Source organism: Halichoerus grypus, chromosome 9 (assembly GCF_964656455.1).
Source record: "Halichoerus grypus chromosome 9, mHalGry1.hap1.1, whole genome shotgun sequence".
In the NCBI taxonomy this organism is placed as follows: Eukaryota; Metazoa; Chordata; class Mammalia; order Carnivora; family Phocidae; genus Halichoerus; species Halichoerus grypus.
Genome location: NC_135720.1, coordinates 5651176 through 5676057, shown reverse-complemented (window position 1 = coordinate 5676057; position 24882 = coordinate 5651176). Strand labels below are relative to the sequence as shown.

General features: G+C 40.1%; 1 protein-coding gene across 2 annotated transcripts in view; it reads left to right on the top strand.

Annotated features, from left to right (window-relative positions):
• The window catches only part of PACRG (parkin coregulated), a 511451-nt gene that overhangs the window by 475016 nt on the left and 11553 nt on the right, over nt 1-24882 (top strand). The window lies entirely within an intron of this gene.

Sequence of the window (24882 nt, the reverse complement as noted above, 5' to 3'; positions counted from 1 at the left end):
TGCTCACCTTACCTTCCTTTTCCCTAACATTTATTGATCATTTACAAGTAATTTGCTGAGGGCTTTGGGTGCAGTACCTCTTAATTCTCAAAACGGTCCCGTGAACTAAATACTCTTGTTGCCCTCATTTTGCAGAGGCTCCAAGACTTGCCCGGCCAGCCGCTAAGGCTGAAGCTGGCCTCCCACGTCAGCTTCCAGGGCTCATGCTCTGGACCGTTGCCTCTCCTGAGGGCCACAGGACGGAGGAAATCTCCCTCTCCCCACGTTCCTCTCTTTTACAGGCGGTACGGCTCCTTCCTGCCCTAATTTACGGTTAGCACCTCACTATATGGCTTAGCTTCAAAACAGAAAATGTCTAACTAAGGCTAAGGCTGAGGCTAAGGCTAAGGCTGTGCGCCCAGCATCTGGCCAGAGACCTGGAAGGTCAGAAAGACAGAGGGTGCTGAGGAGCATGTGCACCTTGTGACCAACTCAGCATCTTGAAGAGGCAGTAGAGTATTCTGGATGAGTCCCTGCAAGGGATAGTGCTCCATGAACGAGGCTCTCCCTGAGATTTCTACCCGCAGAGGCTGGGCCTATCTCTTGGCGGGGCTGTTGGCAGAAGCCTTCAGCCCTGAGAACGTCATGCTTCATCCCTGTGCCCACAAATGACCGCCACATCCTTCCGTAGGCCATAGGCTTCACTCTCAGAACCGTCCAGTCAATTTCTGACTCAGAAAGGGGCATTTCTGCCCCCAGAACATCATGCAAACCCATCAGTGTATGCGTCTCAGTCTTTTTGTAAATAAACGATTTATCTTGACTTATTTATTGACTAAACAACTATTGAATGCCTACAATGTGCCAACTACTCAGCAGTTCTTTGGTCAAGAAATGAGTCAACATATGAGAATAGAAGGTGTCCTGCTTCAAAGTCCTAATTTTTTAAGGTATTTCCACAAACTTACATATCCAACACAACCATAATATTTCACACCAATTCTACAAAAATCTTTCAGTTAATAGAAAGCTTAGATCATCACACATTCGAAAGGTATAGTTTGTTCTTTTGAAGTATCTACCAAAACTCAAATTTTATTAGTAAGCTATTACAGAGGACATGCTTTAAAAAATAATAATAATTTATTTATTTGAGAGAGAGAGAGTGAGAGAGAGAGAGCAAGAGAGCACAAACAGGGAGAGGGAGAGGGAGAAGCAGACTCCCCACTGAGCAGGGAGCCCAACCCAGAGCTCAATCCCAGGACCCAGGGATTGTGACCCGAGCTGACGGCAGACACTTAACTGACTGAGCCACCCAGGTGCCCCACAGAGGACCTGCTTTAAAGGCTAGATTAAAAACCAATTTTGGGGGGGCACCTGGGTGACGCAGTTGGTTAAACATCTGACTCTTGGTTTTGGCTCAGGTCTTGATATCAAGCCCCTCATAGGGCTCCACACGCAGCGCAGAGTCTGCTTAAGACTCTCCCTCTGCCCCTCCCCACTGTGTGCTCGTGCTCTCTCTCTCTCAAATAAATAAATCTTTTTTAATAAATAATTTTTTGTATATCAATGCCCCTTATATATGCAGACCTTTTAAACTATTATTAAGTATTTAAAAATAGTTTATTCTTGGACAATATCATGTAAATCCCCTGTCATGTTTAAATTACTTACTCTGTGAGTAAAGGCTTGCTAAGCAAGCAAATCTCAACACAGTCCCTAATAAATTATTGTTAATTCCAAATTAATGTATTCTGTCTTTTTTTCTCTTCTGATTGTTAACTTTCTGGCATATTCAGATCATTTACTTCTACTCTTAAGAAGTGTTTATAACTAAGAGATAAGATGTTGGTATTTTCAGAATGCTACTTAGGAAAGTATTAAAGTAATTTAAAAAGAAAAGAAATTTAGTTGAATCATAATGAAATTCAGCATATTAATTTTAAATGAATAACATTTAATGGAAAAGCAAAGTAAACTACATGATGCTTTGAAAATATGGAAATATTATAGGTGATAATCTTCCACTCAAACAATGTGCATTTAAAATCTCAACTGTCAAAATCTTTTACTTACCTGGTAGAATTTATGACTTCACGTTTCTGATATAGTAGGAATATTTGCTTTGGTTTTTTTCATAAGAAAGTACTAATTTAGTCTGCTATTCATATTTTTTTTTCTGACAACTAAGGCCTTATTTTTGTTTAAATTGTTTTATGATTCTATCAGCTAGAACACCCGATTTGCCAACTTTCATTCCAAAAATCAGCAGGTCTTACCTGCTTTTATGTAATATTCATTTGTGTTTTATTTTTATCCATGCTTCCTTAAAGAGCAGGAAATTGGATTTAGATCACTGTCCTATTTCTCTCTTTACACTTTTAACCCCCTGGGCTAGCGACTGCTTTCTCCTCACACTTGTTCCTTCTCTCCTGTATGTGGAACCTCATGTGTGTTTCCAGCCTGGGTGGATAGACCAAAATCATGTGCTTCTCAATTTTTCCTAGCTGCTATTTAAAATTTTCAGACTACATTCAGCTTTCTATAACAGCCTTCTCGTCTGTCAAATAAATTAAAATATTTACTGGTCTTTCCTAGATCCTAGCAACAGCCAGTTGGAAATGGCAGTTTTCAAAAGATCTCATTCACAATTATAAGGAGCTATAACCAAAACTGTGTAACTCCTTGAAGTAACTGTAATAAGAAATCTGCAGGACCTCTATGAAAGAAACTGTTTGGGAATTTTGAAGACTGGAATAAATGGAGAGACATACCTTCCAGGTTGGAGCTGCTCTTGGTTTTGCCCTCTAGCGTTTGGTAATGGACCGTTAGTTTTCTTTGGGGCTCTGGCCTGGCCATTACAAGCACCCTGGGTAGGGTGGGACACTAGAGAGGCCCTTCCCACCTGCCTGGCCCAGAGGTGAGCGTGTGAATCAGGCTGGATCAGCTGGGACAGACTGAGATACTTGGAGATGGTTAGGTTATTCCAGATGGTGGATCTTGAAGAGGCCCAATTTAGTTCATACCACTCATATTCCCAGACCGTCCCCAGTTCCTGCCTCGTTTCTGAGACCTGGCTCTTAACTGTTTTCTTTGATTCTGTAAGTTACCTCATACCTTTCTAGTAGTTGCTTTTTATGCTTAAGTTATTTAAAGTTAGTTGTCGCTTTGAGCCAAGAACTCAACTATTATAATTTAATACTGTAAAGATGCTCCACTTCAAGTTAATGAACCAATGGGAGATTTTTATGGATCTTAAAAAAAGTGATTCAGATATTCATATGGGAGAATAAATGGGTTAGAAAACCAAGTAGCTTTGAGGAGAAAAAGAGAAAAGAATGGGACATGTGCTCTACAGATTTTAAAACAATGGTAATTAAAATTTGTGGCCCTAACAATAGTATAGGTAGACCAATGTAATAGAAATGAATCTAAAAGTATATTAAAATTATTTAATATTTTATAAAGATGGCATTCTAAATCAGTGAGAAAGTAACAGCTCATCTAATAAGAGGTGCTAGGTTAGCAGACTAACTCCCTGGGGGGGAAAAAATAAATTGTAATGATTAAACCTATCTTGTACCATTACTAAAATTTAAAAATACAGATGATTTAAAACAATTAAATGTAAAGCATAAAGTGAGATAATTTTTTTAAAAAGTCAAAATATAATAAAGGCAAATATAATATCAAAGAAAGAAATAATAAAGGAAAAGGTAGATTTGATTATATAAAAATGAACGAAATTGTGTGTCAGAATTCTGTCCATATATATGCCTGTGTATTTTATTATCTGGTGTTTCTTATCTGCCCCATATGCCAGGAGCTGGTCTTTTAAAGTGTTTCTAGCAATTATTGCATGTGTATTTTTACATATGAAATTTGGGATCAATGTGTCTAGTTAAAACGAAAAACCTATTGGCATTTCTATTGCGATTTCTTTAAATTTAAAAATTAACTGAAGTAAAATTGATATTGTTATGATATTCAGTTTCCAAATCCCATATATGGTATGTCTTTCCATTTGTTCCTGTCTTATGGGTCCTTCCATAGTGTTTTAAAGTTCTCTTCCTATAGGTTGTATAAAAGCTATTGAAGGGGCGCCTGGGTGGCTCAGTCAGTTAAGTGTCTGACTGACTCTTTGTTTCGACTCAGGTCATGATCTCAGGGTCCTGTGATCGAGCCCTTGTGGAGCCCTGCTGTGGGATCCCCACTCAGAGTGGAATCTGCTTGAGGTCCCCCCACCCGCTCCTTCCCCCGTTTGCGCATGCTTGCTCTTTCTTAAATAAATAAATAAGTAAATAAACAAACAAACAATAAATAAAATCTTTTTTTAAAAAAGTCTGTATATTAATAATCAATCCTACTACTGCATTGAATTCTTTTGCCTATTCAGTTGATTCTGTTAGGTTTTCCAGGTATAAAATATGTGTCCTCCAAAAAGTGGTTATTTTGTTTTCTCCTTTCCAATTGGTTACCTCTAATTTCTTTCTCTTGCATAGTAGCATTGGCTATTATCTATAATATAATATAATTAATAATTATAATATTATATAATTATAATATAATATAATTGGCTATTATCTATAATATATAATATAGTATAATAAAAATATATTATTTATATAATATAAATAATAGTGGTAATAGTGGGGAATACTTGTGGTATGTCTCCATTTAGCATGATGCTGGCTTTCAGATTGAGATATATATATATATTAACTTATAAAGGAAATTATCACACTCTTTGTTTTTCTCAGTAATGGTTGTTGAGTATCATCCAGTTTCTAATCATCATCTGTGGAAATGATCATAAATATTAATTCCTTAATATAATTAGTTTCATTAATAGAAATATATAAGTGATATTGGTCTATTGTTTACTTTCTCTACAACTTTTGTGTTTTGTATATTATACTTTCTAGGGAGAAAAAATTTGGTAGTTGCCCATTTTTTCACCATAAACTCTGGAAAAATACACTGGATTTGTGTAATTCTCATGTCTGGCCCTAGTGATTTTTTGTTGTTTTGTTGACTGCAGGGAGAGTAGCTCTTTGATAGCCTTCTATATTTCTCCCATAGTCTTTTTAGATTTTCTGTCTCCTCTGGAGTCAGTTTTGACAAATTGCAAATTTCTTAGAAATTTTTTCTATTTCTCCAAAGTTTAAATTTGTTTGCATAGAATTGAACAAAATGTCCCATGTTTCTTTTAATTCCCTCCATTTTCTGTTACTCACCCCCTCCTCCCCCACTCCACCCTGCTTATTGTTTCCCCTTTGCACATTCTCTATTCTTTTTTAATTAGCTTAGCTATTGGGTTATATCTTTTACTGTTTTTTTTTCCTTCCAAAAACATCTTTTAGATTCATTTTGTTATTGTGCCATTTTTGTCTTCTAATTTAACTTTTTCTCTTAAAAATTTCTTCTGATTTTATTCAGTTTCTTTTCGTGCTCCTTTTCTAACTTTTTGAGTCAACTTCTTTTTTAATTTTTAATTAATATAAAGATTTGAGGTGATACATTTTTTTCCTGAGCATTTTAGTGGCCTCTTGTAACTTCTGATATGCAATATTTTTATTATGCTGTTTTCTATTTATCCTGTACTTTGGGATTGTGTTTCCTCTTTGAACTAAACTTGCTTAAATAAAACCAAGTCACTTGGTATTTACCTTTGCTTTTGTTAGATATACTTATTTGTCTGTCACTTGAGGCATCAGCTTCAAATGATGCTCTTTAATCCCCACTGATTGCAAATGAGGCAATCAGCAAATAAGCTCTACTTCCCATCTTCTTTCCCACATCTTTTTCTTTGCTAGTTGTGTCATTTCTACATTGTCAGAGCATATTTAATATTCATATTCTGTTTTTCCACCCTAATTCCCACATCATTTTAGTCTCAGTACCCAGCACTGATCATGTTTGTTATCTCTGGGCAAACTGAGGATTGACTTCTAGTATTTTTCTCAAAAAGAAGAGAAATAGCATTCTCTAATGTCACATTTTCAAAACTGTTTGTCTTTAGCCTTTGTACTTGAAGACTAGTTTGAGTCTAAAATCGCTGATGCATTTTATTTTCTTGAGTTTGGATAGGTATGTCTCTATTATCCACTGACTTTGAGGATAGCCGTGGAGAATTCTGAGACCAACATGAGTTTTCCGCTTATAAGTGGCTCAGTCCTTTTGTCTGGCTACCCAATTATTTTTCTCTATATTTAAAATATAGAGATATTTAAAATTCAGTAACATAGGATATATCTTGGTGAGATAATACAGAGGATCAGATCTTCAAATTAGGCTCACAAGAATCAGAGATCTTGCCTCTTTATTAATAATTCAAATGATACAATTAACTTCGAGACACAGGGAAAACATGAAGTCAGACTATGTAGCTCCCAAGGTCCTTCCTGGACGCATCAGCATGCACTCTCTGACAGATAACGTTTGAGGTCCCCCAAGAAATGTGCAGAGAGTATTACTTTCAATCATGAAACATCTCCATTTTATAGTCCGATAATTGGCATTTTCCCCCTATGTTTCCCCTAATAACACTGTGAGGAGGTTCAGAGTATGTTCACATGAATATGTGGTCATTTCTTTCTTTCTGTCTGCACCTCCATCCGCACTCTCATCCCCAGGATAGAGAGGCTGAGTTACAGACCCACCGGGGCTGCGCATTCTGGGTCAGCTCTCCATAACACACGGTGTGTTCTTCCAAAATATGGGCTCAAGTCTTCCTTTATTTTAGTAATGATTTCTTGAATTAAGTTTTTTAATATGTGTTCTGTCCCAATTACTTCTCCTCTCAAGAGCTCCAATTATGCATATTTTAAAAATCTCTATGCCTGTCCTCTCTCTCACTTCATCTCTCCTCATTTTAAATTCCCTATTTCACTTTGATTTTGATCAAGTTCTCTAATTTCTATTATTTGTCTTTATCATGTTTTCTGTAGGACTGTTCTTCCTGTGCTGCTGTCAATTTGATCTTCATTTCTATGATTTTTTTCTCTTCTTTCCTGAGTTCTGCCCCCTTACCATTTCCTCTGGTGGTCTTTCTGTCTGTTCCCTGAGATTTTGTGGGCTTGCATGGTTGTGATTGCTTCTTTGTTTATTTATCAGTTGTTATTAATAAGTTTTATTTATTTTGTTTTTTGTTTTTTGTTTTTTATTATTAATGTTTTAATGTTCAAAGTTTCAGAGACTTCTGTGTCTGACCACAGGCCAGTGGTCAAAATTTCATGACCCCAGCAAATTTCACAACCCCTTCCCACACTTTTCCTTCGAGTATCAGTGCTGTGCCAACGTTTGTTTCAAATTCCTCTGTGACGTGACGTGGACTTCCCAATAACTTGGAGGACCTTCTTGTGAGAGAAGAGGGTCCACTCCACAAAGATAGAGTGTTGTTACCTTATTGTATTATCTGGGAAGAATTATTTTCCCTGCTTCCTCAAACCAAATCGACCTAAGAAACCATCTGCCCACGGCCTACCCTGCTCCCCCTGTGTCAGATTCTGCAGCTACATCAAGCCGTATGTCCGACAGTCAGCACAGGTGTCTGGATGGGATGGGGAAAGGGCGTGGGAGGGGTCCACATGTTCGAAGGTCTATCTTAGAAAGTGTAAACTTGCAACATATGCAAAACAGATGGAAAGTCAGGGGAAATCAAAACACTCTAGCACAAAGACTATAGCAATAGTTAAAATTCAAGTTAAATCTTTTTTTCCCCTCCATATGAAATCTATATAGTGTATATTTAATTTCATTTAATTTCAGAAATAGAAATCTATAGCAGGCTCTCTAGAAAATGAATCTTCAAATTAATCATTTTGAAGCTAAAATTTAAACAGCTTATATTCAATAATTGCCGATTCTAAGCCAAATGCGGCTTTCATAGAATAATGATATGTAATTGACATCTACTGTGTATGAGTCAGGCTACACTGAGCTAACCTTTTGATCTAGTAATTTAACAGCACAGGAAAAGAAATGAGGCCTACTCGATTTGAACAGGCTTTCCAAATTCAATTAACTTTAACCAGTATATTGATAGCATTCTCTCTTTTCTTATTAAAATAAAATATCTTCAACATTCAAGATAAAATCAGGTGAGTATCCTGTCCACAAAAAGCAGATCAGGTTTTTCAAGAACATTTTAAAATTATTATAGATTAAATCATTAGCAATAAAAGCATTAATTTAAATATTCTGGCAGGTGGGTGCCTGGGTGGCTCAGTTGGTTAAGCGACTGCCTTCGGCTCAGGTCATGATCCTGGAGTCCCGGGATCGAGTCCCACATCGGGCTCCCTGCTCAGCAGGGGGTCTGCTTCTCCCTCTGCCCTCTTCCCTGTTGTGCTCTCTGTCTCTCATTCTCTCTCTCTCAAATAAATAAATAAAATCTTTAAAAAAATAAATAAATAAATAAATATTCTGGCAGGTGATCTTTACTTTAAAAATTGTCTTGTTTGGATCACTCGAAGAAAAACTACAATTTTCTTTTCCTCACTGAATAAAGCATTCAGATGATGTTAAGACATTTAAACTGAAGGCACCATAGAAGAAAAATTCCACCTTAGCATCATAGATTTTAAATCAAAGCCTATGAGGTGATACGCATACTAATGTTAATACACACACAAGCTTACACCATGTAAGAAAAAGAAACATTACCACCCCCTCTAAGTAATCATCAGGTCAAACTTGTCCTCTTAATGCCAAGAAGTTAGAATTTAAGCAAAGTTTTAGGCCAAGAAGTCTCAACTCAAATGCTGCCTCCTGCATCTCTAATTTACTCTCTACGAAAATATTTATTCCTCTCGCCTTTTTATAAAAGAAAACTCATTTACATAGCTTTGGAATTTGCTATGAGAAGACTCAGACCATCCAGTTTTCTGCACTTCCTTTAGTCATCAGATGGGACCCGAAGCAGCAGTTCCTTTCTGCAAACACACGGTGCCCCATGGCCGCCTGTCCAGTCCTCCTCGGTGTGGGTTCTCAATCCGTTGCTACAGTGGTCTGCTATGTGTACAAGTCTCGTGTAATCATGTAAACTGTGGAGATTATTATCAAACAAAAGAAGTTCTTACCATGCCGAGATAAAATGTATCATGGAATGTTTTTCACTACTAGTTCTTGGCATTTGGTACTTTTGTGTGTGTATAATTAAAAAGTCATTTTGAGACTATTATATGCATAGCTATCTGGCATTATAATGTCATTATTATATGACATTATGTTTTTTATGAAAGAAAATCAGTAAAATTTTAAATTGATTTGAAGGGTATTTTTAATTTATATATCATTCATAACTGTGTGTGATATTAATGTAATGAACAGTGATAACCTTCAAGAACAGTGTTTGATGATTCTGTTTGGTGATGGATGCATATTGTGGTGTCTGAATTCTTAAGTCCTTTTACACAAGTCTCCTGATGATTTCCCCAAAGAGCTTGACTTTAAGATGTGGAAACTGATGAAAGAATTGGCTCTTCCAATTTATAACCAGCAATTACATATCAAAAAAGATTAGAAACTAATGGTCAAGTCAAATGAACAAAGAAATGGACATACATTTTTAAGATTATATTTTTCATAGTAGGATGTGACAAACACAGTGTTATGGATACATAGACAAATGTTGGATTTTTCCAGTAAAAACAAATTTAAATAGAGTTTAATAAACAGATTCATTTTGCATTTTTTTAAATGGTTGCTATCCAAAAGAATTATAGACTTGGAAAACTCCAAGTGACCTTAGGGATTCTCCTGTCCCTCTCGCCATCCTATACACAAGCAAACCATCCTTCAAGGAGATTATAGCTGGCCCATGGCCACCGCAGGAGCTGCCTTCCAGACTGAACTGGTTCCCACCTCGTTAATCTGTCCTCATTGCCCTGCGTCCCCACACAGCTCCTACGCAGGCAATCATATGATGAACGGTGGTCTGGCAGAGGGAGCCCTGAACTAGCAACTGGGAGATGTGAGTGGTTGTTGGAAAACGGCACATGAAGGTCCTAAGTATATTTAACAGATAAATCTCATTTTAGATATTTTAAAACTTGGAACAGAGCGGTACTGTAACCCAGATGACATCCTATAATTGGTCTTCCTGTCTCCTGATGGCGTTTCAGTTCCAGATGTGGAGGGCCACCTGTCTCCCTGAGGACGCCTTCCTGAAGAGGTTGTCATGTGTCCACAGGCAAATCCGTACCCTTCCCTCTAGCTCGAAACTTCGTCCTCTCTCAGTGTTCCCTATTGAAGCTAATGCTGTTGCCACCTATCCATCTGAATAAGCCAGAAACACAGACATCCCCCTCACACCCTCTATCAAATTTAACACCAAGTGCTATTTTTTGTATTTTCCAAAGTATGTCACCATTTCTCTATGACCCTAGAACAAACTAACTTTGATTGCATTGCACCTGGACAGTGCAATAACCATTTAGTTTATCTTCCCTCCAACGTTGTCAAAACAGTAGCCAAAATATAAAATTAATTGTCACTTGTCTATTTACAACCATCCTTAACATCTAATTTTACCCTTAGAATAAAGGTGGATGACTGCCCTCTATGTGGCCCATATCCCCTGATGTCACCTGACTCTAGCATCACCTGAATCCCGCTTACTTCTCCAGCTTCACCTCAAATACCCCCTCCCTTCCTCCAGGTCCACTAGACTCATCTCCATTTCTGAACAGGTCAACACTCTTCCACCTCAGGGCCTTTGCTCAAACTGTTCTCCTTGTGTATAATCCTTTACACCCCCTTTCCCTCCCTATTCCTCCATCAGGCTTGCCCTGAAGCATCCAACTCAGGGAGCTCCCCTGACCCTCTCTCTATGCCGGATCAGGCTTCTAGGTCCTAGGTTCCCATAGCATGATAGAAGTACATGTTTATTCAATGTCCCTCTTCCCTGCTAAACTGAAGCTCCATGAGGTCGGGGACTGAGTCTTCTCTCAGCCTCTCAGTTCCTAGCACAACCTGACATCGAACTGAAAAGAGAGTCTATCTTTGATTTAATCTTGCTGCCTGTCATGGCAGGAAAAGCCAAAGTCGCCATGGAGATAGCTGCCCATGATGCCATTAGGAGGATGCTCATTCCAGGGAGCTAAAGCGGAAGCAAAGTCCAAGGGAAGGAATGCAGTAACTATGATGGGGAAGCAGGAAGGACACCCACTTCTGCGCAGGCAGAGAGCGGACCATGCCTGTCAGAAGAAGGAGCTGAGCTGTCACAGCAGGTGCTGTGATCAGTTTTTGAGGCGCATGGGCCACGGCGCAATTATGAAGCATGTACTCTGCTGTTACAAATCTGTCATGGGTAGATGACAGCACCCAGCAGAGAGCATTGCCCGCAGTAGGAGCTCCATAAGCATTTTTGGTTTGAATTCAATACCAATGACGAAATGAGCCCAGCTATTTGCCCAGGCTTCGGGAAGGAGCGAATGGCTCAGCACTCTGTCACACCATGACACACATGGTTAGTTGTATTGATTTCACTCCTGAATTGGAGGGAAGGGCTGTATTACATGGTTCTGTCATGTAAATCACTTTAAAAAATTATTCTTCCATCTATAAAATTATGCATATTTTGGAACATGATCTATCACTATGGAAGTGGAGGGGTGAATGGAATATTTCATCAGAATAACTATTTACTGACAATTCATACTATTTTATAGTCCATGTCTTTTGGAATGGATGGGAGTTCATTATTCACTGGTTTATAAAATCTTCCAGACTGAATGATGAACTCACATCTGTTACAATTGGTATGGATGATAAAACTGGTGTGAATTGTCCATAAATATTTATTGTCAGGAAATATCAACACGAATTGCTGTTTTTGGGAAAATAATGCATATTTTATGATTGATACATAAAGCAGGACATTTATGTTTACTACATATAATAACATAGCAATAAAATAATATTTTGTAGAATATCAGAGAGTTAGAAACAAAGACGAAATTTTGTGTTCTAAAGTGAGTTTTATGAAAACACTTTTGAAAGACCATGCTACTAACGTTAGCTTATTTTATAGTATTAAAAACTTTCACTTAGTCAAGAATTGGCCATTGAGTTTCAGGATCAAAGTCAATTATAATTTCTGCTGTCAAAAATAGATGGTTTGCAAAGACCATCCTGTGGATAAGTGGTATATTCAGGATAAATTCAACAACCCTAGGTTCTTAATATGAGCCTTGGTCATGAGCCATAAAACCTATTCCTCACTGAATTCCATATTGTCTCTTCTCCCCCCCCCCCCAAAAAAAAGCTCTTTTGGGGAAAAAATTTTCCACAACAAGTAACTCTAACAATATGTAAATACGTACATGTGTCCGTGTGTCTTCATATGTGTGTGTGTGTCTGTGTCTATATGTACGTGCATTGCCTGAAAGACCATCTGATCCTACGTTTTTCCTGAAGAGCAGATAAAGCATAATAGTTACCATCTAACTTTTAAAAGTCTCTATGTTTATTGGTCGGTGGCACCATCAGATAAAAGCGATTTTTCGGGGTGATAGAATGCTACAAAATCCAGAGCCCTAAGGAAAGGAACTGTGGGCAAACATGGAGTTCATATTCATTTTTGGTGTTCCTTGTAGGTTAAAAAAGACCGCATGGTCTCACTTCTCATTTCACCAAGCTGAGTCAACATTTTTAAAACCTGATCGATCCTTCTCAGGCTCACACAGGGGAAAAGGACCCCTCCCCCAGCAAACAGAGCCAAAGGCCAGTTTCCCACCCCAGCAGCTAGGAGAGCTTCAGTCCACCCCGCCTTCCCACAGCAGGGTGGTGCCGGGAATTCCATCCTCCACCCCTCCTTGCTCCACATTGGCCCCAGGGACCTTGGGCAAGGGCTGCACTCGGTCTTTCCCCGCAAGGCGGTGCCAGGGGTTAGCCCCCAAACTCTGACAGAGCCCCCCAGGGTTTGGCGTTCCAACTGAGCCAGCTCTGACACCTCCTTCAAAGTTCTACATTTCTTACGTTTTTCTCTTAAATTCTGACTTTCTCTTATATAGTCACCCACAGTGAGCACCCCAAGCTTCAACAATGTACACAGATGCTCTTTGGACATTTGAAATTGAAGTGTTGGGGCAAAGAACCACCAGCTTTTTTTGCTGGATGTATGAAATTGTTTTTCACGTGTTGACGTGGATTAGCCCAAGTACCGCTTCGCTTTCGTGCTGTGTTCGGGGTAGAAGCCTTACGCAGTGGGCATGGCTTGGAGGTTTTTGAAGATTTTTCAAAACACACCACAGTGGAACTCTATGTCTTTTGCTTGATTGTTTTCTTAGAAATTAAGGAAATGATTTTTGAGAGACTAGGACTCCAGTTTCTTTCTTTCTTTTCTCTTTGCTCCACAGAATTTAGACACTATCCAAATCACATTTATTCTGTATCATCTTTTTAGAATTTGTTTTTCAGAAGAAGATGTTCAGCATTCAGCTTGTGACAACGGCTAGTTGTTGAACCTCGCTGAGATTCTTGTGGTTTTTTTCTTAATTGCAATTTCAACTCATGCACTTGAAATTCCAGGTGCTAATAGTGTTGGAAATGAGCTGGCATCCGATTTACCATCAGAATGACGCTGAGGCTTCAGTCCTGGGAGTTATACACTTGCCCGTGGTAAAGAAACACCTTTCTCCCCTCGTGCTCTGTGTCCATGGTACTGTGTAGCAGGGCGCCGAAGCCAGAGTGTTGGAGTGGCAAGGGCCCACGGACCTGAGCTCAGGTGTGGCTCCGAGCCCAGACCGCTCTGTGATGCTGTACTCATCACCTCCAGGGTCTCAGGTGACGATAAGACCCATCGTGTGGGACTGTTGAGAGAATCAGACTCAATGTCTATAAAGTGCACACCACAGAGGAAACACTGCATAACTAATGGCTATTATTAACATTATCCAACATTTGAAATTTAAAATGAGTGTAAAAGAATTTGGCCATTATCATCATATCTCTGAGTAGGAACTAAAAAAAAAAAAAAACACCTAAAAATTGCTTGTTGCTGGGTTTATAATGTCAAATCATTTTATGCAATACTTTACCTGGAATTTGAGCATAAAATTGGTTCCTGATTATCTGAGAGACATAACGCATAGAGAACTTTTTAATCACAAAATAACTACTCATCTATACCACCAAACACTTGTGAATGACTTTTCTCAATTATCTCCGCAAAATGCAGAGAACATAAAGTCGTTTTATATAATATCTAAAAATATCTACAGTGATGACAGCGCAGTGATGTGTATGTAGTAAAAATCATCAGGTGCATTCTAAAGAGAAATACAAGCAAATTTAGGACTGTATGTTCTTTCGGTTGACTTACTTGGCGGCTTCTCGTCATTAGTGCAATTGACTGTGAATTGCCGTAGTGACGATCAGAAGACCGTGACCTGTGAAGGTGGGACCAAGTGATAAAAGTAGTCCTCCTTCGGGGAGGACAGGCACCAAGGTCAGCCGCAGGCTATTGCAGTGTTAGACGGGGGCGTACAGACAGAAGGCTGGAACCCATGCTCATGCAGATAAATGTGGAATTTCCCGCACTAAATCCTTACCCACGCAGCCGATGCTGGGTTCCGCCACAGCCCAGCCTCTGTGTTGAGGGCTTGCTGATGTCCAGAGTCCTTGCCTGTCCTTCAATCTTGTTTGTTTTGATTGGCTGACTTTCCTGATTTGGCATTAGACACATGAGGGCCAAGTCCATTAAATGATGTCTTTCTTTATGGGATTCCTTTTCCTAAGTATTTCCAAAGCACTCTGCTTAATGATGTCACAGATTGTAAGAGTCATTATTCTTGTATTAGTCTTGTGTCAATGTCTCTGTTATAAATATCTCTTCGTTTTTCCATGGACTTCCTCAATAGTTCTTCTTATATGTTTTTAAGTTTTTAAATATGGAAGATTATATTTGAGATAGAATTCAAGGAAAGCTGGGGCGCCTGGGTGGCTCAGTCGTTAAGCCTCTGCCTTCGGCTCAGGTCATGATCCCAGGGTCCTGGGATCGAGCCCCAGTCGGGCTCCCTGCTCAGCGGGAAGCCTGCTTCTCCCTCTCCCACTCCCCCTGCTTGTGTTCCTGCTCCCGCTCTCTCTCTCTCTGTCAAATAAATAAATAAATAAAATCTAAAAAAAAAAAAAAAATTCAAGGAAAGCTAAGAAAGCCTTCTAACTCATCTAGTTCTACCACGTGGTTCTATGAAGTAACTCCAAGATGAGCCCAGTCTAGGTGCCAACAACCGCCACAATGGGATGTCACGCGATAACGCTCCACGCGCCCCATGCCGTGCTGACCCTGTCCCACCTAACCCTGTGCTGGTCCCAGGAGGGAGTTCCTGCGATCCCATTCCGCGCGGAGGAAACGAAGACCGGCGGAGTTTAGTGACTTGCTTGTCCAGGCCCTGCAGCTGCTGGGTGGGGCGGACGCTGGACGGTGCCGGCAGGCAAGGCTCTCAGCCTTTGCCAGGCCACCTCTCAGCTTTCTTTGGGCCACCCGTTTCCCACAAATCATTGCTAATCCTCCCTCTGTGCCAAAGCTGAATTCACTTAATTCACACGCACACAAAACAATCCCCGGGGACGGGCTTAGTGGGGTTGGGTTATATCCATAATCTATTTTATAGGAGAGAATCTTCCAAGGGAACCAGAATGTATAGCAGCACCCAAATCTCAAAGCTACCGCTGCCCCTTTCTTTGGCTCATGGAAATGCGCGGGCAAGCCCAGACTGAGCCAGTAGGAGGAAGCAGGCCAGGAGCTCCTGGGCAGAGGGGTGGAGCCCTGACTGCATCTGGCTGCCTCCCTTACTGCCCAGTACCAGCTGCAGACCTCACTCCATGTCTCTAACGCTTCCTTGTCCAAACTCTAAATGAGGACACCAGTAACAGCACCTGCCCACGGCCTGTTGCAAAGGTGAGATGAATTAATGCATTTTAGCACAGTACAGCACCTGGCAATAGAAAACACACAGCAAACATCAGCATTGCTATTATTATTATGTCATGGTTCAAGGGGGAGCACTCAGCAGGGGCCCATTCACACAGCGGTCACTGACAAAGAATGCTGCATTAAATGAAGTCAGATCTGCACGAGCTTAGCATGAAGTCCAAGGTCAGGGCGAGGATGAGACAAAAGTTTCTTCAACACCTACCATATTAAGAGAGACAGCATAGGAGGGGCGCCTGGGGGGCTCAGTTGGTGAAGCGTCTGCCTTCGGTTCAGGTCATGATCCCAGGGTCCTGGGAGCGAGTCCCGCATCAGGCTCCCTGCTCAGTGGGGAGCCTGGTTCTCCCTCTCCCTCTGCCTGCTGCTCTGCCTACTTGTGATCTCTCTCTCTCTCAAAAATAAATAAATGAAATATTTTTTAAAAAAGAGAGACAGCATGGGAGATTCAAATATAGGTCCCGTCTTCAAGGAGCTTAACTCTTGTAATTGAGATATTTTCACATTTCCTGTAAAATGGGGTACTTGGTAATAAGTGTTCTAAGAAAAGCATACATTCTGTGTAAATGATTAAAAGAAAAATATCTTGTGATTTTTGTGATCAGGAAAGTCTGATACGATGAACTTTATAGGTTTTAATAAGCAGAGGTAGGGAAGGGATTCAGAATGAAGGAATGGCACAAAGGAAAAATGAGCAGGTGGAGAGCCTCTTACTCTTGGTTGGGGATAACAATTGTCATTCCACTGGGGCCCAATGTTCCTGTGGGAGATGATTGGAAAGTAAGCACTGGCCTCAGGCCCATTAAAAAGGGCTTAATCCCAGGCCAAGAAAGCTGAAATTTATTCCACAGATAATGATAAATTTCCAAAGGTTTTCACCAATGAAGAAATGCAAAACAAACTGAGTTAATGAAGGTTTAACTAGGTGGTTGAAAAGGATGAATTTGAGGGGATAGAGAGACAGAAGGCAGGAGAGAATGGTGGAGAAGTTGTTGCAATAGTAAGACAAATTTGGAGTCAGATTATAAGGGACTAAGTGTGGTGGCCAGCTCTGACCACTGAAGGGATGTGGAGTATAGGATGGACCTGAGTCATTCTTCTTACAGTTTCACAAGCGACAAGTCCAAATTCTTTTGGTAACATAGTCCAATGTCTAACATTTTTCATGGAACAAAATTTTCACTAAAATAAAGCATAATATATTCAGAACGAAGGAGGAAATGTTATAGGAAACTGTCATTCGGCCAATGTTTGTTTTAAATAGAAATTCAAAGATGCTTCTACTCCCTAACTGGCTGTATTAATATTCTTCAATAATATTGAGTAATCTAAACTGATTAATTCAAAATTCTGTTTCTTCCAGCGCTCTAAAAAGATCTTTCTCCGTGCCTTTTGAGTGCACTATTATAGAAGATGGGTATTACTTTCCATCCAGGGCTCAGTGAAATAAGCATGCAATCTCACACTTTTGCAAGGATTTTTTTCAAACATAGAAACAGATACGGATTGATCCTGAATGTAAAAATCAAACACAGTGCTAATATTTATTAGACACCTTCCCAGTGTATCAATGAATTATTCAAGTTACTAGAAAAGATTTTCCATTACTGCCCTTTATTGTTAATATGAAAGTTTTAACAGCAAGTAAAGTTTCTAGAAAAATCTTATGAGCCATGTTGTTCTTTGGAGATTCTAATGACACTTGGGTCATGAACATCAGTCAGTAATGAACTATGGATTTCAGCTCTAACGATCGAATGCAATGGTCTTGATTTCTTGTCTGTGGCATCACACACACATGTGTAAGCACGCAGCAGGGCACGCAAGTGTGTGGGCCCCAAAGTTACCTCTGAGGTTTGGAATATCTACAGCCCAAAGGCAGGTCTTGTCTCCATGCTGGGAACCAAACAGGCTTCACAAAGGGCAACAGTCAAAGTACAACAATGGAATGAAGCCTTTCGTGCTCATTTCTGGGGTGGTCCAAGGCAATGGTCTGACCAAGACAACGCACCCTTCTCCGCAGAGAGCTGTGGAGTTGAGAGTTGAGAGTTACATCAGGAATTATGGGAATCTAATTTTGGGGGAATTTCAGTTATTACCGGTATACATGGTCCAGGAGATCAGATAGATTTGCAACTAAAATGTTTATCTTCCATGTAAAGAATTGGGGGAGCTAAGAAGATGATATGGACAATAAGACAAAATTACGTAATGAAGTCTAATGAATATTAGAGAAAGTTAGCACAAATACTCAAAGAATTACGGGTACATGTATTAATGTATGTCAGGTCTGGGTATATAAAGAATAGAGGCTCGCCATGTTGTGAGACTTTTAATGAAAGTTTTCATTTTTGAAAAGTAAATGAGGACAGAGAAAATCATGTTTTATCAACATCAATGAGGAATATAAAAGAGATAATGGAAAAGAAAATAACAGTACTAACCACACTTTGAGACATTCTCATAGGCTAGTAATATCCTCTAACACTTTTCTGTTTTAATTGCAGCCAGATTTTATTTTTGCCAAAATACCACCTAGCCTGATACCTCCAATAGCAATTACAGAATATGACCCAATTATTTCTTTAAGAAAAAAAAGAACTTTTTTTTTGGTTAAGAAACTAGATATTTTAATGAAAATGATCTAAAAAATGCAATTGTAGTAAAATAGATGAGGAAATTGTACTTCCTTGTATTAAAATATTTTTCATAAAACATTAAAAATATATTAATGAGAATTTAATCTCATATAAACAAGTTAATCTGCTATAATATTGCTTTATGAAATTGCATGGGAGTAAAACAAATTATGTCATCATAATATTGTTTTGTATCCCCTACGGAAATACTTGTATAGAACAGTTTAAAAAGCATATTATAAGAGAAAAAAAAACTTAGACTTAGTGAGGATGGTCTCTTTAAACAAGTTATTTTCTTGGAGGAGCAAGGAAAATTACTAAAAACAAAATTCACATTTAAAATTAGCCAGGAAAGGTCAATTGTCAATGTTGGTCTCAGTTTTCCTCAAATGTTAAATGGCAGCTCAAGGAAGAGAGAACCACTGGGCAAAATTTGGGAAGGAAAGAAATATTTTGAAGGATCAGATATAAATTTATTTTTTATTTTACAGTAAATTTTCTGACAACCGTATCTGTAGCTGCATTTAATTTTTACTAATCACGGTGGCTCGAAATTACAATTTGTACAGTATTAATTTCATAGAGTAATTCCAAAACAATTGTAAGGACTTAAAGAAATTTAGAATTTTGTGTAGTTTTATTTTACCTTCCGGCTTTTTAGAACCCTAATGTTTGGGGTCCTAGTTATGTAGTTTTATATAGGATTAATCGGTGGTTTCCTGGCGGACTCAGGACCAGAGCAATGGTTGGAGCAGCGGGCTAAGATGTGCAGCCCTCCGATGTATCTCATGCGCTTTATTTTACCTGGTCTTTCAGATGGGGCAATAATTAGACCTACCCGTAGCTTTTCCAAATGAGAAAACAACCGTAAACGCTTCACACTGATTTCTGCAAACAGCTTGCTTTTTCTTAATTTATAACATTGCATCTTATAACAGGCTGTCACTACATAAGAGGAGGTGATAAGAGTCCTGTGTCCTGAAATGTCTATCCAAATAATTCTATTTTACCTCATTGAATGGCATGTCAATTATCAATCTGACCTTGCAATAGTTCAGTGCCAATCAGAAATTCAAAATCCCTTATAATGTTTGTTCTTACCTTGGTATCTGCTCTCAATGCAATATGCAACTTTCTTTGTGCTACAAAGCTTTGTTTCATTAATTAAGTTGAAATGAGAATATGTAAAGACTTTTTGTTCCCTCGTTATTCACTAAAGAGGGTGGGCAGGTTCATCATCAGATCTCAAAACAAAATTGACACAACTGTGCTTATTTACACCTAAAAGAGATATTAGTACACTCACTGAAATGCATCTCCAGCCAGAGGTCAGGGTTAAGGTTACTGGCATGGTTTTATGAGGACGCTCATGTTGCACCTGTCGGCACTGTCCCTTGCCTGAAGATAAATAGCAGACTTCAGTTTCCAAAATAACAGTGTTGTTCTGTATGGCCTCATTTGTAAATAATCCAGTTTGAAGGTAAGCCTGAAGTCTTGATTTAAGGCACACTGTAAATGAGGGCCAGACCAAATCGCTGCGGGTGGGGCCTGTGACCAGCCTCATTAGTAAGTGAGCTTGGTCCTTCAGCGGATGACCTAGGAAGCAAACTGGCAAGTAGGCGGCTGGATGGGTGGATGGAAAATCATAAGGGAAGGTTGTAAAGAAAGCTTTTTAGAAACTGAATCACTGTAAATGCTCTTTCTGGAGGTGATAATCAGTTACTCTAAGTAATTTATTGATTATGCGACTTCCTCCAAAATCCACAGATTTCCTCCACGATCCCTCAGATTCTTTCAATTCCCAGGGTAGTGCTGCCTCCGGGCACTTCAGAAGTAACAGGAATTTCTTCAGGCCGCCCTGCTGCCCTCTGAAACAGTGTCTATTGAATCAAGAAATGAATGCTAGAATGTCTTGTGCCCTAGAAAATCTAACTGGAGAGATCTTGCCACTCCCTAGCTTCCCAGGATGTTATGAGACTTTGTTTCTCTTATAAAAACTACCCAGTAGATAAACAGGCTAAAGAACAAATCACTCTCATGAGAAAAAAAAAAAAAATGAAACCCACAGAGCAAAAAAAGAAAAAAGAAAAAAATGTTAGCCCTCCTAAGTAGTGGGAAGAACACTAACTAAAGTAACATTGAATAACATTTCATGTACATTGAATCAACAAACAGGATTTTCATGATAGCATCCAGGCCTGTGGCGAACAAGTAAACTCAGACGTTGCCCGTAACATTCTAAATTGGCATAACCTTCCTGAAAATCAGTATATATATACCAATGACTGCAAAAAACTGTGAACTGTGCTTTGAAGCAGGAACCTGGCTTCTGAGAATTGGTTCCAGGAAACAACAGAACTAGAGAAAGAGAGGGTGCACACCAAGATGTGTATTTATTGCATCATTCTTGAAAATTGTGAAAATCGGAAAGTAGACAATGTCCCTAACTAGAGGAGGATGGCTACATAATTTATACTCCCTCAACTCCGTAGCTGTTAAATAGTCATTAAAAAGTACAATTGTGTGTAACGTGTATCAATGTTGAAAAGAACAAATGCGATAAGTTGGTGGAACCGTGCACTCCGGTGACAATTTCTTCCAACCTCAAGGCCTTTCTCTGCGTTTGTGCTTTGCCACAGGGCGTCCTTCCCAGGCTGCTTGTTACAAGCCTGTTTCTTCTCAGCATTCAGGTCTCAACTTAAATGTAACTTTCTCAGGAAACCTTCCTGGTCACCTGCCCGGACAGTCCCATCCCTCTCTGCCACATGCCTATTTGCATTCCTCGCTCAAACTTCTCACTCTGGGAAATGCTCTTGGTCGGTCATGGGTTTCTTGGCATACCTTCTGCCTCTTCCACCGGAATGTGAGCTCATGTGTTGACCAATCTTGTTCTCCACTCACTACACAGTGCATCTTCTTGAAATCACAGAAGTTGGAAGACTGCCTCTGATTTTAAATTAGAACCTGGTTCCTGGTGTCCTCTGTGAACATACGGCCTCATTCCTCTTAGGCTCCAACTGGGAAGCCAGTTTGCAAACGGTGCTCAGAGCACGTGACAATAGTGTGTGAGCACTGGGCAGGCTGTGCCGAGAAACAAAGAACCTCTGCTCCGCCCCTGTGACAAGCAGCTTCTCTCTCCCACTGCGCCCACAGGCACCCCTCCCACAGCCCAAGCCCATAGACATGGCAGGGGTAGCCAGCCTTACCAGTGCCCCTCCCCTCAGCGGAGGCCAGCCTACTCGGAAGGAGGGTAGGTGACGAATTTGCTGTCTTCCCAGAGGCCAGGAAGGTTGCCTGGCCTATGCTAGACCCCCTTGACTCCTCAAATCCCCACCACTAAAGTTGCTTCTTTGAACCAAATATCTCTATAAAAATATAAGGAGCCTAGATACAAGGACCCACCATCACATGGCAGATCTTTTAAGACCAAGAATGTAGGTCTTGTCCGTAGAAGCCTGTAGAGGGGCAGTGTTCCTTAATAGACAGTATTTCCAAAAGACTGAAATTAAATGGAATGATTTACTTAGAGGCCTTGGGTGGTGAAGGACAGAAGGATAATAGATCCCTGGTAAGAGGACCCTGGAGTAAATGAGGGCAAGAAATCCGTTGAGCCCTGAGTCCAGGTCTCTCCCTCCACCTCCTGGAGGTTTTTCCCTGTGCAGATCTAACATAGCCAGAACCATCTGGAATAGAAGTTACACATGTGTGCTTGTTTGCCAGGACATTTGCCCCAGTTTGTTCAGAAGCTCCGAGTCTACTTCGCTAAGGTCAAATTTGGGAGCCTGGCCAGGGACAGGGGCCATGAAGTCCACCACCATCCCAAGGGACCCAGGGCCACGCTTTGAAGAGTCTAGAAGAGGAGAGAGAGCTTTTTTGGCCAAAATAGCAACCCATGCAGTGATGGTGGTAGATGGGGTGATTTTAGCTAGAATAAGAAACAGGAGAGCAAGTGTCCTAAAGCCCCATGTCAGTCAGTACTCTTCCTGTGGGGACGAGCTATGAGCCCGCACACTGCTCCATTTCTTCCTTTGGTGTCACCGTGTCTTCGCCGGCATAGCTTTCTCCTTGTGGTCGGCAATAGGCAGGATACCTTCTCACCCCACCCCCCTCCCCCGGCTACGTGCTTGATATAAAATGGCAATTATAACACAGTGTTGTTAGTACGTATTAAGTGCCAATTAGTACCTCAAAACACAAAATAAGAAAATCCAAATATACATTATTTTGCAAATATTAAGCAAATATAATGCTATGTAATTACGACCTAATTGTGGCTTGAGGCACAAGCGTCAGGTTTGCTTTGTCCTGTTGGCTTACTAGGACTGCATCTCACATGGTCAGCCAGCAATCTAGGGAACTGGCTAATCATGAACTGTGCCCCTGAAATTAGACAAATCAGGACTTCGTCGAAGCGAGAGAGAAAGAAACAGGGCCGCCAGCACTCAGTCAAGCCTGAGCACCATTGGCAATAACCCATCTTTCCCCCACTCACTGAGGCACCCGCATATTGAACCGTCCCTGGAGGAGAAGAGAGCTTAGGAAACTCTGGAGGATAAGCTTAAGCCATAAATGGTTTGCTTAAAAAAATCCCACAACCAAGTATCTTGATCGAGACACAAGCAGGGTCCGAGGAACCAGTCTAGACTAGGACAAACAACACCTGAGTAGGACCTGGGGTTCCGGTGAGTCTGGGTGACAGTGAACTTGTGCTTCTGCATGACTTGAAGATAGCAGGACTCGGGTCTGCTCCTTCTCTGAGGCCTTAGAGTGAACCCATTTTATAAATGATAAAGCAAAAAGCTTCCTCCATGCTGTTCTGTGGGCTGTCCCTCCTGTCTTGCCCCAGTGGAAAGTTAAATTATGGACAGTCCACTGTTATCCAGGTGCAGGGAGATTGACATCCTAGTGGCTACATTAATAACCATTGTGGAAATTTCTCAACAGCTTTTTAAAGTCATAAGGACATAACACAGGTCCTCTCATTTTATCTGGGCACCTGTCCTCGCAGGTAGGTATTACAGCTGCTTGGATCAGAGATTCAGTACCAGGCTGAAGGTCCCATTGAGCCAGGATGCAAAGCGGTTTGTGTTCAACAAGCCCGGGTGCATTTCATTGTCCACTGGCCTCAACCCCTTGGGGATACTATTGTTTTACTTCACCATGCCTTTGTCTAGACTCACCTCCTCTTAAAATCCTGATTCAGAGGAAAGCAATTGTGTGCACTAAGCTGAGGAATCTTCCATGATAAAAATGTAACTCAGGCAAATACACATTCTTCATTCGAAAGTATCAGAAGTCAGCATATTTCGCCTACCAGCATTTCCAACAAGCTTTAGTCTCACTTCTCACACAAACCCGATTTTCATTCCCCACCCCCCGCCCCACAATTTAGATACCTTTTTTTCTTTTTAACTATGTGTCCAAAACCTTGATTGGGCTTTAGCAAAACCTTGAACATTTGTAAAAATTTTGTTGGGCAAGCTCAAGTATTTTCAGATGGCATTCTGTGTCAACACGCTTGGTGGCAAAGTAGATGTCTCTTGCCACATTTAACTCACCAGTGTAGAGGCTGATAAAAGTTGATAGTCATAGCTTTGGAAGATATTGCAAGGTTATTTTAAACTGGGACAGCCGTAAAAGGCTCGGAGTTTTTCACTGTGTCACTTATACGGCAGTTAAGTCAGCTCAGCCCAACAGATTGCTCTGATTTGTTCATTTAATATATTATTTTTGCATTATTCGAGCTCATTTGATGAGAAAAGTTCCCACTCCGTAAAATTTCCAGCTAATGGCTCGGAAATCTATTTGAATTTTGCACCCAATAATTCATTTTAGAATTTCCAAGGAGTAGGTAGTTAAGGCAAGCCGAGGTAAATCCTAGATAAGCAGGAAAGCATCTGATCAACATGTGTTTTCACTGTAAGCACCATTAGTGAGTTTATCTCCTTAATTATTTTCTGCAATAGGACAAAGAGTGCAGCAAGGCCATGGAGGCCTTTTACTTTGTGGCTCCGTGCACTGTGCAGGTTATCCATCTAAAGCAATCTAACCAAACTTTGTCGATCACCAGCATAGACCTACGTAGGCTTGAGTTCGGAATTCATTACATAGGTGAAAGTTCCAACAAAGGTAATTTGGGAAATATATCTCCCCATAGTTTACTGCATTTGCTGATAACATTTGGTAGAGATTTGAAATTTCTTTTTTTCATTTTTGTGCCTCAATTACAAAAAAAAAAAAAATTAGAGCTGAAAGTGGGTTGTATCATTAATGTTTCCTGCTAATGGAAAACTGTAATAACAGCTGTCATTTTGGCTCATTTTAAAAAAT